General features: G+C 37.9%; 1 pseudogene; it reads left to right on the top strand.

The window, feature by feature from the left end:
- Positions 1-678: 678 nt before the first annotated feature.
- Positions 679-14,241, top strand: LOC149226634 (patatin-like protein 6; annotated as a pseudogene).
- Positions 14,242-14,776: the final 535 nt, after the last annotated feature.

Genomic DNA, 14,776 nt, shown 5'->3' with positions numbered 1-14,776 from the left:
AACATGAGAAAGGTGGCAATTTCATTATTGATGCAATAATATTAAGACGCCACGCAGAGTCCGGAGGAACAGACAAAAAGACATTACTTGATGTCAAAATTTTACAGAAACCTTACGCCAAAAAATTTATGAGCTCACTTAAATTTTTCTGTAAAAATCTATCAGAGATTTTCTCTGGTTTTCATGCCATTAACGATGTTAGAACTCCACAACTACTCCATTGGCACTAGAAGCCCTACTTAGTGCGGCCAGGGCAGATCTCAGGTTAGGTACCTGACTCCTGTGCAGGTTAAATGGATGAGTCGTTATTGTCTCATATAATTCGACGGGAAGCTAATCACTTCTTTACCGATAACCTGTCCCAGAAACAGAGCGCACGTACAACGCAAAGCACACGAGGGTGTGCATACCAGCCCACCCGAGACTATGGTTACAGTTTACCGCGGTGCAGTTAGTGCTTGAGTGGGACAATCGGTGAAGTTCCGGGCATCTCTCCCACGATTTATTCCAATCTGCGTTAACCCATACATAGCCTTCAATTTCGTATAAACCTGCAACCCCTATGCATATACACACATCGATTTTAGAATTTCTCCTCTACTCATTGCTGCGGCTCATAGAAGAGAAGATCCGTCTACGTCTCTTGCGACGTTAAGGTTCTTCGAGATAAGTTGAATTATGGAGGTGGGTCCGGAAGCTGGGCATGGCCGACTGAGCTACGACAGCAACAAGCTCAGCTACCAGATTTTCTCGGCGCTAGAGAATAATTTTCTGTTCGGCTACGACTGGGAGAAGGAGAGGTTGACTGGCGGAAAGGTCCGCATTCTGAGCATCGATGGTGGGGGAATGCGAGGCATCGTAGCGGGGCGCACACTGGCGTATCTGGAAGCGGCACTGCAGAAGAAAAGCGGTGACCCCGAGGCCCGAATTGCCGATTTCTTTGATGTGGCAATCGGCACCGGCATCGGCGGACTCAGCGCCGCCATGCTTTTCGCCAATGACGGAAGCGGCCGCCCGCTTTGCCGGCCGGAGGAAGTGTGGAGGCTGCTGGCGGAGGAAGGACGCAGGATGTTCAAGCCAACGTCGGGAGCAGTGATCAAGTTTGAAGGGCAGGTCTTAATTTCATTTAGAAGGGCACACATCTAGGTCGCACTTCAATAATGAAAAGCATAAAAAAAAAAGCAATTCAATTGACAATAGTAAATTATTTTCAAATTTCTTTTTATTTTTTCACAAACAAAAAGATACCACTATGTCAAAGGCTGCATTAGTAAATGAATTACTCTTATTGATATATTGTGACAATTTTATATAATATTTTTGAGTGAAAGGAGATGAATAAACTAATGGGCATATATCAAACTATGAATTGAACTAAATTCCGTCTCATTATATTGTTACAATCTCAATTTATTGGAACAGATTGAAATCACCCCTATTCAGAGATTATGTGAGATGCATGATATAGTCATTGTAAATGGCCAGTTACAAGGACCAACTATTTTTTAAGCAACGAGGACCCACTATTCACTAGTTTGTCTCTGCTCTCATTTTTTGGACATCCCTTAATTGGAATATGGTGATTCAATCTTTGGTGAAGTTAATTTAATTCAAATTCACAATTCAAATTGACCGGGTAGATTTTTGGAGATTCAATTTCTTATATTAATTGCACATTTCTGAATTTTATTTAATTCAAATTTACTATTTACCACTATTACAGATTCCTGGAATATCCACTTCAATTAAAATCTACCATCTATTAACTTATATGCATTACAAATTCATGGAATATGAGATTCAATTCAAATCTACCATCTCTTAAAATCACAGATATTTATAGTGAAAATGGATCTAGCCATTTGGGAAGTCCCTATTGCCTTTGATATGTGCAATCTTAGATTATGCATAAATAAGTCTTGCATAAAATTTCAATGAACAAAAATAATTTCAGCAAACAAGAATACTTTATGTTATATATCCCTTGAAATCGACTTCTTAACCTCTCAGTATTTTAAACTTGTGGAAAAGGGTAATTTGTTGGGATGTTAACCTACCTCTTTGACTATATGAAATAAATAATGTAAAGCTGAGAGTGATAGATGTTTCAATCATGGCAGGCATGGAATACACCAATTACATACAGGTTGGGCCGATGGACGCGAGTATATTACACAGTGCCCAATTCAACCGGGTGGAAGTTACACATATAGATTCATCAATGTTGATCAGGAAGGAACCTTGTGGTGGCACACTCATGTCTCATGGCTCCGAGCTAGGGTCCTTGGAGCAATCGTGATCTATCTAAAGAAGGGCAGTTCATATCCTTTTCCTAAACCCAAAGACAAAGCTACAATCGTTTTAGGTGAGTGCAATAGGTTTATATAGTTCACAAAATCATTTTTGATGCACATAATTTTTTTTTATGGACATAGTATAAAGTATACCGGTCGGTTTGTGGGGATACTCCTCATTAGTCTCCCTTCTACATGCAGCAAAAGGAGACCTGTCTACATAGCAAGAAGAGGATCATTATATGGTGGGAATAGGAGGCCTTAACCAGCCCTAGACAGATTCAAAGAGGAGTCTATATAAGCTGCCCTAGCCGCAGTCCTCAAGGTTGATGTAATCTGCAATTAAGGGTGACACTTACACGCTATCAAAGGAGCCCTAACGAAGCCTACTAATCTATTGTTCGATGATGCCCTAATCCGCAGTTATGATGAAGCCCTATTCGCAACGAAGGAGAGTTGATCAGTAGTGAACCTATACACTGTAATAAGGACCCTAAATATGCAGTTTAGAAGGGCTTCTATTTGTTGTCATCTAGCCGCAGCAAAGTAGCCATCATACAGAATGAAACTGGAATAAGTTAAGGGATGGTTTGAGCCTCCCTCTTGCAACTATGTGAGGATGGTTCCTTCTTGTAAGGACGCCGAGTTAAAAGAAGCAGTGGATCAACCTGTTGGGATATCATTGGAAGATCAAGAGTAATGTTTATGCTGCTATAGGAAAACTATGTGTTAGGCTATAGGCCATAACACCACACTCAAATATTTCTTATGGGTATTTGAGGGTTCAGATCATTAGCTTAATCTAACAAGGTGTTGTGTATAATGTTGTTGAGATCTAAGGCTAATTTTGATGACTATATGATGTTGCCTAGAGAAAATGGACTAATTGCTAGATGCGGGGTAATAAAAACCACTGGTATTTCACATCTCATGTTTGTGGATGACTTGTTATTTTCTAGAAAAATAAGTTAAGCAAACTACAAGCATTCTGTGACATACTTTCCAGATTTGGGGTGGCATATAGAATTATTATGAACAAAGAAAAATATGTTCTCTGATTACTAGTATCTTGCCTCCAAGTCACTATCACATTTACTAACACTGATACAAGTAACTCATTCAGAAATTGGGAATATGAAAACATACCAGGAATTGGGAATCCGCAAACAAATAAAATCCAGTACGTTAGGAAGCTTGTGGGATGTGCTCCTCTCCAAGCATAAATTGTGCTTAAACCTTACTTGATAGGTGTTTGTTGAATCATGAATCTATGCTCCTCTCCAGCTTAAATCATTGTCAAACTTTGCTTTGGGCAGCCTTTAGGCACAACCCAATAAAACTACAGACTTAATACATGACCCATATTGACATCTAGTGGCTCTTAATTGAAACTACCAAATGAAATGGTATCAAAGGTTAATTGTGAAATAATAATTAATAAGAACTTGGATCATATGCACAATTAGAAAAACGACTCAAAAAGAAACTGTTGTTTTTTAAATGAGAGCAACTTAGAAACTGCAAAATGTAATGGTATGAAAAGGTAATTTTGACATAATAAGTAATAAGAACTTGCATCATATGCACAATTAGAAAAAACAACCCAAAAAGAAATTGTTGTTTTTGAAATGGGAGTTTCTCAAATGGAATTTAAGTTTTAACATGAAAGGAAATTCACAAATTCAACATTCTTAAAATTTTAATATCAGAAAAACTGAAATTTAAAAAAATGTTGAAAATTTAACAGCTCTTCTTAAAAAATTTTAAGATATTATTCCAATTTTTTTTTAAATGACAAAAATCATATCTTAAATTTTTTTTGATGTGTAAAAATTTCTCCTTACTTCTCTGATGTGCCAGAGGCCCTTTGAAGGGCTCTGACTTGTTCAATTTTGAACGTTGGTCGGGAGCAGTGTTCAAATTTGAACACATCACAGCCTTTCCGCAGCGCATAGAAGTGCTAAGCGAAATTTATTAGTCAAAAGAAATTTAAATTTTGATTTTTACAATTTTTTAAAAAAATTTAAATAATATTATAAAATGCCTTATGAAAGGTGACATTTCAGAAAATGTTAATTTTTTCACTGATGTAACACTCTAATCCTCTAAAGTCTGTACGAGGTTTCGACAACATTAAAGAAAGTGCAATGGGACATAATGGAGGTTGTTCATGCATTCTCAGGCCATCAATGATAATGGAGGCACTTATAGAGTTGGCAATTGTGATCTGAGGTTTCTGTTCCCATTCATTAATAACATAGGTTTCTTTTCACATTCATTAATAGCAGAGGAGAAGTAGTTATGTATTGGTATATGTGAACACGGGCATTTTTTGAAGGTATCAGAGATTCACAAGAAACAAATGAAAAAAAACAAAGAATTCATGATGACTGAGGTAGATTGTCCTGACTCTGTGAATCTTGTGTGCATTGATCTTTTCAATCCCAACCTTGGGGCGAGTGCAACACAAGTTTGCAAAGTATTTTTAACTCTTAGTTTTAATTTTCAACTTTCATTTTTCTAGCTTTTCATTTAGTACATTGATTTAGGAAGAACCCATTAAAATTATTATGTATGGAATGGTTGATTGATCTTTATATAGTCATGTGTGGACTCTAGATTTTTTTTTATATCGTCCATCATGGCATGGATGAAGATTTTTTGGACTAAGTCTTTGAGCAAAGTCGGTGGATTTTTTTCCCTTTCAGAAGAGGAAATGATGAAATTGTTGCGGAATGAGAACCATGGAGGTTACACTCTGTATCAAACAGAATCTCTTAATCCTTCCATTTAACCCCAAGGTTTGATGTGGATTTGTGTCTCCTTATATTTACTTTTGATTGTAATTACATCTGGCTCTGCTCAACTCTCAAAAATCAATCCATTGAAGTATTTCACTTTGTTATCTATCATATATTCGTTTTTCCTTCGAAGGGGAGTTATGAAGCTTATGAAGCTACTGTGGATAAAGGAAAACGATTTCACGATCTCAATCAAGTAGTTCATCATTTGAAAAGATATTTTTCATACTTTTCTAGTGCTTAAAAATAGATTAAAGTGACAGTATTGACATTTTTACATCATAACCACATACATTTTTTGTGGTATCTCCATTTTCTTAAATTTGTAAAATTTTATTCTTTCTTCTCAACCCACCATTAACACAAGATTATGAGATTATGAGATTACCCCATTGGATAGTGATAACTATGATTAGTGATTCACGAACCTTTTGCTTTTCATCTTATAAATAACTACTACCATCTACTTGATACATTAGGCACGGCGAGAGGCATTGGGTACTTGCACGAGGAATGATTGCACTAGGTTCTTTACTGTGACATAAAACCCCAAAACATCCTCCTCGACGAAAATATCATTCCTAAAGTACCAAACTTTGGGCTGGCCAAGTTGTGGATAGAGAACATACTTTCTGCTTCTCCATGATCAAAGGCACTAGAGGGTATCTAATGCCAGATCAGAGGCACTAGAGGGTATCTAACGCCAGAGTGGATGAGAAATCTTCCCATTAGCAGACGTCTACAACTTCGACATCATTTTGCTAGAGATTGTGAGTGGGATAAATATTGTAATGTTAAGGCAACATATGATCATGGAGGGCGTCGACAAACGCGTGGGCTATCAGTTCCTAGTGCATGCAACAGAGCAAATGAAGATGGGGATCAGATTGAGAGAGATGTTGGAACCGAGGCTTGAAGAGGATGTGGATTTAACGATAGATTGGGAAGAAGCAGAGAGAGTGGTAAAGACTACATTGTGGCGCATACAGTATGATATGGAATTGAGGTCTTGAATGGGGAGAGTTGTTGAGATGCTTCAAGGCACAATTCAATGCACAATTGAAATACCCAACATCTTCGACGATGTCGAATATCTTCGAGTATTGATCATCCTACCGCTATGAAAACATCATCCATCCTACCTTTATGAGGACATATTCATGACATTACTTTGATGTTCGACATAAAGATCTTGAGATAGTATAATAAGGTCGATAGGGTTACTTACATTTTCCATGAGGACATCATTACTTTGAAAGTTTGATGTTTGACATGAAAGCCTTAAGATAGTATAATACAGTCGGTAAGGTTCTTTCTTTCGGGTTTCTTTTTAGCCAACATAGGTATATAGACAGACTAATCTCTTTATTAATTTAAATTCTTATTTTATAGTAATAAATGAATAAATTTTCATTTTATAGTAATAAATGAAATAGATTAGTCAAAGATGCAATTTTATGGAGCTTAGAAATAGATTAAAGTGATAATATTGACATTTTTACATCATAACCATAGACATTTTCTGTTAAATCTTCATTTTCTTTCCTAATTTGCAAAATTTTCTTTCTTTCTTGTCAACCAACCATTCAAACAAGATTGTTCAATTATGAAATTACCCCATTAGATGGTTGTAACTACGCTTAGTGATTCACAAAAGCTTTTTATACTCTCATAAGTAACTACTACCATCTCTTTTCTATTTTTAGATGATTTCGTCACTGACAACCAGAATGTCTACAAAAGCCTAGCATTGCTGCCATTTGAACTTATTGTAATCAAGCTTACTATTAAGCGTAGCATTTATAAAGTCAAGCTTTATTTAAAACCCCGTTTTTCTTCTCTTATCTTAAAATCGTTTTTCTTCATTAACTCTCTAGTTTTTGAAAACAAATTAATACTAAAAAAAAAAATTGAAAAATAATAAGTGCACTTCCCATAAAATTATGTAGAGTTTTGAACTAGGGAGAACTCTCAAGTGTTAAAATGAAACTGCGGGACTCTATTAATAACCATATAACTGAAGATTGGTCTGCCTATAGGGTTACAACTTAATTTTCTTTTTCCTCTGTTGGTCTTCCCAAAAGACATAGACTGCCAATAGCTATCCATACAACTACTATTGTGTCTCCCGCTTCATTCTCTCCATTCAGCATCTAGGAAATAAGGAGTGCGTGTGGCTATCCATGTCAGTGCTGATATGAAGGGTCTTTAAGGAGATGTTGAAATCATAGAAAAATTAAACGACATTGTTAACTAAAAAAAACACATTATTAGAAAAAAACATCAACACAAAGAAACCGCATTATTAGAAAAAGACAACAACCAAGATTGAATTCATTGTAAGGACCAAACTTGAAAACCATTTTCAAAGAAGAAGAAAAACAACCAACCAAGCCATACAACAACAACATTGTAAATATGTATTACATATTACAATATTTCCCTATTAGATATAGAAAACTTTCCTATTAATCACATAAATTTTTGAATCTATAGAGGTTGAAGTTTTTTATGGAGATGAAAGTCTATTGATAGTGTTCTTTGACTGAGCAATGTTAGGAGAAAAGTTCAATTCCCTTGGTTGTTGAAAGTATATATCTGTTTCTTTGGTTTGCTTTACACTGCTTTAGAGTGAACAAAATAGATAGTATAAATTAGAAACAAATGAAAACTAAAACAACATTTTCCATTGTGCAAATAGATTTATATTTTCAATGATGTAAATTCAAATGCTTTTGAGTATCATCTAATGAATAGAAGAAACATATGTTTACCTTTTTCTAATAGAATGTGAGAAAAATGTTTGCCTATTTACTAAGTTCTATTGATATTTTATAGTGTTTTAATGTAGCCCCTTTTTAAATTTTAAAGATTTAAGACACCATTTCATTTTGGAATTTTTTTTAAAGAGGTTATTTAATATACACTTATTAATAGAATTAGTAATTAAAGTACATTTTTTTTTAAACTTTTCCTCTTTGAAAAATTAAAATATATGCCTTCCAAATAAAATTAAAACCAGCCCTTCAAATTTGATTACGGAACGACCCTGACCAAATTCCAGTGAAAGGGCACCAATTTCTCCAGCAAGAGCATAGAACGTGTCCTGAAGCGCCTGTTCTCCGCCAAGGACAAGCGGAGCTTGACGCTCAAAGACACGCTGAAGCCACTATTGATTCCCTGCTACGTGTTGGAATTCAGAAGCACAGCAAATCAATTAAACACAAAGCAAAATAGCAAGCACATAAACACAGTTTTTAACGTGGTTCACCCAACCAATCTGGGCTACGTCCACCAAACATAGGCATTAGGAGTTTATTATTCAAATTGGAGATTACATCAAGAAATCCTCACACTCTCTTAGCAAACATCCGAATGGTTGCCTGTTATATAGCCTAGAGAATCTAACAGCCTCATTAATTCCCTCACATCAAATATAGGAGGCATTAACTCCCTCCCAACAACCTGGAGCTAATCTAGGAACTGAATTCCTATTGTTGTCACCTTCAGAGATTTTTGCCTATTTCATCCCAAACAGAAAATCTCAACAATCTCCACCTTGACAACAATTCGCCTGATGCCCTGTTATTATTATTTTATCTTTTCTGCAAGCCAAGAGAAGCCAAACACCAGCGTAGCTTCTCCAACAAAACTGGTTTCGTGAACATGTCTGCACAGTTCTCCTTTGTATGCACCTTTTCAAGAGAAACTCCCCTTTCAGTGATAACCTGTCTTACAAAATGATATTTGATTGGAATATGCTTTGATTTACTATGATAGGCCGGATTCCTAGCCAAATGTATTGCACTTTGACTGTCACAACGTAACTTGATGTTGTCCTGTAACCTACCAAACTCACCAAGCAAACCTTTCAACCAAACCGCCTCTTTGCAAGCATGAGAAGCAGCGATGTATTCTGCTTCAGTAGTGGACAAAGCAACAATGTTCTGTAGCTTTGACATCCAGCTGATAGCTCCACCTGCAAGAGTAAAGACGTATCCTGAAGTTGACCTTCTCTTATCCAAATCACCTGCAAAATCGGAATCAACATATCCGCAAACAAATTCACTACTCTTATTGTAAGAAATACAATAACTACTTGTGCCTTTCAAGTACTGAAGCACCCATTTCACTGCTGACCAGTGCTCTTTACCCGGATTTTCCATGTACCTGCTGACAACCCCAACTGCATGAGAAATATCTGGTCGCGTACACACCATCGCATACATCAAACATCCTACTACATTGGCATAAGGAATTCGAGACATATAATCCTTTTCTTCATCTGTATTATGACATAAACTCGAAGAAAGCTTAAAATGGGAAGCTAAAGGGACTAACACAGGCTTCACATTATTCATACCAAACCTCAAAAGTATTTTCTCAACATACTTCTGTTGTGATAGCCACAGCTTACCATTACTCCTGTCTCTGAAAATCTCCATGCCCAAAATCTGTTTTGCGGCTCCTAGATCTTTCATATCAAACGTCCTTGCCATCTGAGTCTTCAACCTGTTGATTTCTTCAATGCTTTTGCTTGCTAAAAGCATATCATCAACATACAACACTAAGATAATGAACATGCCATTATTTAACTGCTTAAAGTAAACACAATGATCATATTCACTTCTTACATATTTCTGACTCAACATGAAAGAATCAAACTTCTTATACCACTGCCGAGGCGACTGCTTCAGGCCATATAATGACTTCTTGAGCCTGCAGACAAATTTCTCATTGCGATGCTGAACAAACCCTTCTGGTTGTTCCATATATATTTCCTCATCTAAATCACCATGTAGAAATGTAGTCTTAACATCTAACTGCTGCAACTCCAAATCAAACAAAGCCACTAATGCTAACACAATTCTAATTGAAACAATTTTAACCACTGGTGAAAATATCTCATGAAAGTCTATGCCAGCTTTTTGAGAAAACCCTTTTGCAACCAGTCTCGCTTTGTACCTGTCTTCCGTATCATTCACACCCCGTTTCAGCTTGTACACCCACTTACATCCCACAGTTTTCCTGCCTTTGGGAAGTTCAACCAGATCCCACGTACCATTCTTACCTAAGGCCATCATTTCTTCCTTCATAGCTGCTTTCCATTTGTCACTATTTGAACCTTCTACAGCTTCCTGATAACACAAAGGTTCATCATCATTAGCGATCAAAGCAACTAAAGTAACATGATCATCATACATTTTCGGAGGGCGTTTGATCTTTGTAGACCTCCTTAAGAAAGTTTCTGGTGCTTCCACAATTGGCTGTCTATCAACTGTAGGAATTTCTTCATGATCGCCATCTGAGACCTGTTCATGTCCTCCATCTGAACCCTGTTCATAATCTGATTCTGAAACCTGTTCATGACTAGAATCTGAACTATGGTCGTTATGACTATCATTAGAAATGCTGTCAAACTGAATATGCTGGAAATCAGATACATCATTCTGTTTCAATTTACTATTTACATCTAACTGTACAAGAGAGGATTCATTAAACTTTACATCTCTATTGATGATGATTTTGCGGGTAGTAGGATCCCACAATCTATATCCCTTTGTTCCAACACCATACCCAACAAAGATATGCCTTTTAGACTTTGGATCTAACTTAGTTCGCTGATGTTTAGGCACTAGAGCATATGCATCACAACCAAACACTCTGAGTTTAGAATAGTCACAAGGGTGTCTTTTCCATACCTCTTGCGGAACCTTGCAGCCTATGGCCGTTGATGGAGATCGGTTTATCACATAACAAGCTGTTTCCACTGCTTCCGTCCACAACTCCTTTTGCAACCCGGCGTTACTCAGCATACACCTTGCTCTCTCTAGAAGAGTCATGTTCATGCGTTCAACAACTCCATTTGGCTGAGGAGTATAAACCGTGGTCTTATGTCTTTCGATCCCTGCATCCTTGCAATAGCTGTCAAACTCCTTGGAGGAAAACTCACCACCATTGTCAGTTCTTAAACATTTTATAGTTCTACCAGTGTTGTTTTCTACCAATGCTCTAAACTGCTTGAAAACTGAAAAAACATCAGACTTTCTCTTCAACATGTAGACCCAGACCTTCCTAGAAAAGTCATCAATGAATGATACAAAATAAGATGAACCACCATATGAAGCTGTAGGAGCTGGACCCCACACATCTAAATGGATATAATCAAGTATGCCTTTACTAGTATGTTTGCATGTTTTAAACTTTTGTTTACTTTGTTTACCAAATAGACAATGTTTACAGAAATCTAATTTTCCAGATCTTAGATTAGGAAGTAACTTTCGGTCAGCCAAAATTTTCAATCCTCTTTCACTCATATGCCCCAATCTTTGATGCCATAAGTGAATGGAACTACTGTCATGTTCAGACACAGACACATGATCTGACCTAGTTCTACCTTCTAACTGAAATAGATTTCCTACTTTCTTAACTTTCATAACTAGTAAGATGCCTTTGTAAATTTTCATTACTCCACCTTGAATTACAGTTTTATATCCATTCGTATCCAGTGCTTCTAATGAAATTAGATTTTTTTCTTAGATCTGGTACATGCCTCACATCTGTTAATAGTTTTGTTGTCCCATCAAACATTTGCAGTTGTATTCTCCCAATTCCCACAATATCACATGTTACATCATTACCCATGTACACAACACCATCATCAATTGATTTATATGTTTTAAACCAATCTTTATGAATACACATGTGGTTAGATGCCCCGGAATCTAACAACTAATGTTGATCATGTTTTGAAACATTAACAGACAATACCTCATCACTCATACCTGAACCAGATACTGAACCTGTATCTGTGGTGTTGGCTTCCTTCTTTTCTGTCGAAGAGCCTTCTTTAGCAGCCTGCTTTCGCTTCCAGCAATCCTTTTTCAGATGTCCAGCCTTGCCACAATGCCAGCACTTCACCTTGGGCTTCTTTCCTTTGGACTTTGAGCGAGAGTCGCTAAGCTTTCCCCCGGAGTGTCTCTCTCGTGAGCGACCTCTAGCCATCATTACCTCTGATGTAGAGGTGTCTGCATTCGACCTCTTCCTCGTCTCCTCAGCCAACAAGGCTCCAACAACATCGTCAAACTCAAGGATATCTGATGTACTAAAGCTTATGGAAGTAACAAAGTGATCCCAGGATTCAGGCAATGAACATAATAGAGTTATTGCCTTATCCTCTGAATCAAATTTCACATCTAGACTGTCTAATTGCACCAATAAGGTATTAAAAACATTCAAGTGATCAGCAATTGAGGTACCTTCTTTTATCCACAAACCATAAAGCTGTCGCTTCAGGAGAATCCGATTTGTCAAAGATTTCGTCATATAGAGCTTCTCAAGCTTTGACCACAAGCCTGCGGCGGATTTCTCTGACACAATGTTGAACAGAACATCGTCCGCCAGACATAACCGAATTGCACTCAGAGCTCTATCGTCCATCTCATCCCATTCATCCTCCGTCATGGAAGGAGGCCTTTTGTTTTTCCCCAACAGTGCTTTTGCCACACCTTGTTGAACCAGCAGATCATGCATCTTCACCTTCCAGATCTCAAAATTATTCTTGCCATTAAACTCCATCTCCACCAGATCCGTTCTTAAATCCTCGCAGCAGTCTTTAAACCACCATGCACCAGCACCAGATCGGCTTCAAATCCACGCAGCAGTATATTCACTCCACGCCACGCAGTACCAGATCCACGCCGGTTTGAAATGTATCCACGCTCAGCACACAGGACAATGGACGGCTCCAGCAATCCACGTTATGCAGCCACAGCAATCGATTACAAACAGCCCACGCAGCAATCGATTTCTCCAGCGCAGCAACGATGTTGAACACCAGTCAAACGCACCAACAGCAATCAATCTCAGCACCTCCAACATGCTCTGATACCAATTGTTGGAATTCAGAAGCACAACAAATCAATTAACCACACAGCAAAATAGCAAGCACATAAACACAGTTTTTAACGTGGTTCACCCAACCAATCTGGGCTACGTCTACCAAACATAGGCATCAGGAGTTTATTATTCAAACTGGAGACTACATCAAGAAATCCTCACACTCTCTTAGCAAACATCCGAATGGTTGCCTGTTATATAGCCTAGATAATCTAACAGCCTCATTAATTCCCTCACATCAAATATAAGAGGCATTAACTCCCTCCCAACAACCTGGAGCTAATCTAGGAACTGAATTCCTATTGTTGTCACCTTCAGAGATTTTTGCCTATTTCATCCCAAACAGAAAATCTCAACACTACGATCTGTCCAGCGCCGCCCCCTTCCTCTTCTCCCGCACGGATGCACTCGAGACTGACAACTTTGACTTTCCATTGTAGGAAATCTGTCGGGCGGCGGCGGCGGTCCCTGGTTTCTTTGAGCCCGTGCAGTTGCAGTTGAGCTCGGTCGACAGTCAGACAATCTGTACGGCGATCGACGCGGGACGGCGGCGATAACGCATGTTGTGTATAACAAGCACGAGTTTCCGTTGGTGGTAGGCATTGAGGATTTGCTGGTGTTGTCCGTGGGAACGGGGCAGTTCGATCGGGCTTACAATCACGAGAAGGTGAGGAGATGGGGTGACACCAGTGGGCTAAACCGGTCATTACAATTGTGAGAGATGGAATTTACGACACTATCGATCACGCAATCAGCATGGCAATCGGGCAATGCACGGGCAATTACGTCAGGATTCACGTAACCTAATAGTATATGTGCATACTCAAAAAAATTTGAGGTTAAAAAGAAATCTAAAGTGCATTGTAACTTTTTGTTCTAGACGACAAAGTTGAAGCCTGCACTATCCAACGGATTATGCAGTGCATTTTCTATTTATTCCCCCTTTTCCCTTTACCGAACAAGATGTCGGTTATGGGATATACAGGGCAACGGATTCACGGAGAAAATGCATGGGCGACACGGATGATCCGAGCGAGGCAAATGTGAAGATGCTGATGGAATTTGCAGATATGATGCTGAAGCAGAAGAGCATGGAGTCTGGACCGTTCGGAGGAAAACGAGAGCTGTCCCTCAGCAATGCAGAGCGACCCGAATGTTTTGCAGGCGAACTCGTTTGTGAGCACCGATCGAGAGTTTCGAGGCCGATTCCGACCGTAGTGCTAAAGCAAGCGACACCTAGCTACTAACGATTCTCTGTGCAACCATTAGCATCATTCTTAAAATTTACTTTATTTATGTTTTACAGGACAAAATACAAAATACAGTAACAAAGGGCAGTGATATCGGAATGCCAAGACTCTTTGTTTCATGAATTAACAAAGATTTGCAAGCAGTAATGGCCGCTGGCTTGCGATCAAATGTGGGATCCAAGCGGAGCTGTGCTGTTTCGTGTGTATATAATCATGTCTTAATCTGCTGATGATGCCAGCAGAAAGAAATCCTGTATCTTTCATTATCTGGGGGCACATAATGTAACTATTTACTGATTCAGTTGATTTCTTAATTGAAGGATTCACGAGTGAGTTTGTTTTTTTTATTAAAAAGTTTCTCTTTTTTTAAATAAAACGTAATCAATTTTTCCCGCTGCTGCTGTAATATTAAGAAAAATCCAACAACAGATATACTACTAACTTGTAAAAAAAATCTAAAACTAAATTAAATATATAAAAAAATTTAAAACTAAATTAAATGAAATTTAAGTTAAATTCATATTTATTAATT

The sequence above is a fragment of the Pinus tabuliformis genome, chromosome J, assembly GCF_031772625.1.
Source record: "Pinus tabuliformis cultivar Carrire ecotype Pingquan chromosome J, CPIR1, whole genome shotgun sequence".
Taxonomy (NCBI): Eukaryota; Viridiplantae; Streptophyta; class Pinopsida; order Pinales; family Pinaceae; genus Pinus; species Pinus tabuliformis.
Note: the sequence above shows the minus strand (reverse complement) of the source record. Positions and strands in the feature narration are given on the sequence as shown.